Source organism: Mastomys coucha, unplaced genomic scaffold, assembly GCF_008632895.1.
Source record: "Mastomys coucha isolate ucsf_1 unplaced genomic scaffold, UCSF_Mcou_1 pScaffold22, whole genome shotgun sequence".
Lineage (NCBI taxonomy): Eukaryota > Metazoa > Chordata > Mammalia > Rodentia > Muridae > Mastomys > Mastomys coucha.
The window spans coordinates 119,101,391-119,104,381 of record NW_022196905.1 but is presented as its reverse complement, the minus strand read 5'-3'; positions in this window follow the sequence as shown (position 1 = coordinate 119,104,381).

The following is a 2,991-nucleotide window of genomic DNA, read 5'->3' as shown; positions in this document are numbered from 1 at the left end:
ACTCAGAAATCTGCCTGTCTCTGCCTCCCAAGTGCTGGGATTAAAGGTGTGTGCCACCACCACCCAGCTGAGAATTGACACTTTGAAACCTAGTAAGTTAACTGTTCTCAAATAAAAGTTTTCCCCATTGTGGATGAGCGTCCTAAAACCTACTCACTAAGCCTCCCAGCAGGTTCCAGTTCTTCAGATGTGCCTCAGGGACCCAATGTTTTACTCTTTATTTCCATCTTTCCAGGTCTTGCTTGGAAGGGGGAGCTTGATCAGAGTTAACACCAAACATGTCTTACAACTTCCAGGAGGTGGTTTGCAGCAGCCACCTGCAGATGAATGCTGGAGCATCCTGATGGAGCATCCTGATGGAGCATCCTGATGATGGAGCATCCTGATGGAGCATCCTGATGATGGAGCATCCTGATGGAGTATCCTGATCACGGAGCATCCTGATCATGGAGGATCCTAATGGAGCATCCTGATGGATCATCCTGATGGAGCATCCTGATGATGGAGCATCCTGATGATGAAGCATCCTAATGGAGCATCCTGATGATGAAGCATCCTGATGGAGCATCCTGATCATGGAGCATCCTGATCATGGAGGATCCTAATGGAGCATCCTGATGGAGCATCCTGATCATGGAGCATCCTGATCACGGAGCATCCTGATGGAGCATCCTGATGGAGCATCCTAATGGAGCATCCTGATGGAGCATCCTGATGGAACATCCTGATGATGGAGCATCCTGATGATAGAGCATCCTGATGATGGAGCATCCTGATCATGGAGCATCCTGATCATGGAGCATCCTGATGATGGAGCATCCTGATCATGGAGCATCCTGATCATGGAGCATCCTGATCATGGAGCATCCTGATCATGGAGCATCCTGATCATGGAGCATCCTGATGGAGCATTTTTGGAAGAGGCCTGAGAGACGCAGAGATGGAAGGAGTGTGGTACCCACTTCATGCCTAAATTCTTTCTTGTCTTACCCTCTGTCCCTGGACCTCTGGCATCAAGATACTGACACTTTGTTCATTGTGCCTTCTGGTCACGGGTGCCCACCTGCACAGCACAGGCAGCTTTGAGGAGCTTCTACACTGCATGTTCACTGTTTAGCCAGTGACTTCTGGGAGAGAACTGGATGCCCCGAGACATGAAGACTGGAGAGGAAGCACATCTGGAATGTTCTGTCCCCTTTGTTTAAATCATACCAATTATTCTTTAAAAGAATAAATATACCTGTGACAATGTAGTAATGAGACCTAACAGGAGAAGGGTCCCAGGGCAGCCCCTGCCTTTGGAGGGCAGTGGCTCCTGGGCTTTCTCCACCAGGATCAGGGATACAGAGCATTAGTATGTGCTTCCAAACCCTAGCCAAGCCCCTGCCACTCCCCCTTGCTTGCTGCAGTTGTGTGTGTGTGTGTGTGTGTGTGTGTGTGTGTGTGTGTGTGTGAAGCAGGTTTTCACTACTTGAGACAACATTGGCTGGGCAGGCTTGGAACCCACTCTGTAGACCAGACTGGCCTTGAACTCATAGAAGTCAGTCTGCTTCTGCCTTCTGCATGCTGGGATTAAAGATGTGTGCCACCATGCCCTGGCCCCAACTGGTTTAAGAGAATAATTTCGGGTGGATGAGAGGCAAGAAGGTTCAGAGGCTAGAGGAGCTTGCCCACAAACCTGACAACCTGAATTACACCTCAGATGCCACAAGGTGGCAGAAGAATCTACTTCTAAGAGTTGAGTCTGATTTGTATACATGAGCTGTGTCTGGCACAGAGAGGGGGGTGGGAGGGGGAGGGAGAGAGAGAGAGGGACAGGGAGGGAAAGAGGGAGAGGGAGAGAGAGAGATTATAGGCCCATGCCTTCAGATCCAGCACTCAGGAAGCAGAGGCAAATGGATCTGTGAGTTTGAGGCCAGCCTAGTCTCCAGAGTAAGTTCCAGGACAGCCATGGCTACACAGAGAAACCCTGTCTCCAAAAAACAAAAATAGCCAGGCAGTGGTGGCGGCACACCTTTAATCCCAGCACTTGGAAGGCAGAGGCAGGCAGATTTCTGAGTTTGAGGCCAGCCTGGTCTACAGAGTGAGTTCCAGGACAGCCAGGGTTATACAGAGAAACCGTCTCAAAAAACAAAACAAAACAAAACAAAATTAAAAAAACAAAAAACAAAACCAAAAACATAAAACAAAAGTAAATCGGGCAGTCTGTAGTTTGAGGTCTGGTACAGCTCAGCAGCAGATTTCTTGCGGAGCATGTGTGAGCCTCTGGGTGCGCTCTCTAGAACAGAAAAAGAAAAGCTACATATGGTTTCAAAATGATTTTTATTCTTACACATAGCCCTGCCTTGTTTTTATTCCCAGCCACAAATATTACGTTGCGTGACTCAACACTATGCAGCCTGTCAGCCATGAACTACATATGGCCGATCAGATTAAACTACCCCAGACTCGACAATGCATACCTGGGGACACAGGAAGATCGTGGGTTTAAGGCCACTCTGGACAATCCAGCAAGACCCCTGCTTCAAGAAGCAAATGTACCAAATAGCATAACAGAGAGATGACAGTTAGCTTGGCATGGGGGAGAGGCAGGTGGACCTCCATGAGTTCAAGGCCAGCTTGGTTTGCATGGTGAGTTCCGTGTCACCTATGGCTACATGGCGAGACCCTGTCTCAATGATACAATCAAAGCAAAACAAAGCATGGTTCTGGGACACTTGCCTGCCGACCTGAGAGCCTGAGGCAGGGGAGATCATTAGAGCCAGGAGTTTGCAGCTGTGGGGATCAAACAAAGACTTTCACCCATCCCGAGCCGACCACCTCACTTTCTTTCTTTTTCTTTTTGACTTCCTTCATTCCTCCCACCCCAACTCTCCCTCTGTCTGTCTCTGTCTCCCTTAGAGACAGGGTCATCCATGTAGCTGTAGGTAGCCTGTCCTTGAACTTATGCCACTCCTCCTGCCTCAGCTTCCCAAATGCTGGGGTTAGAGG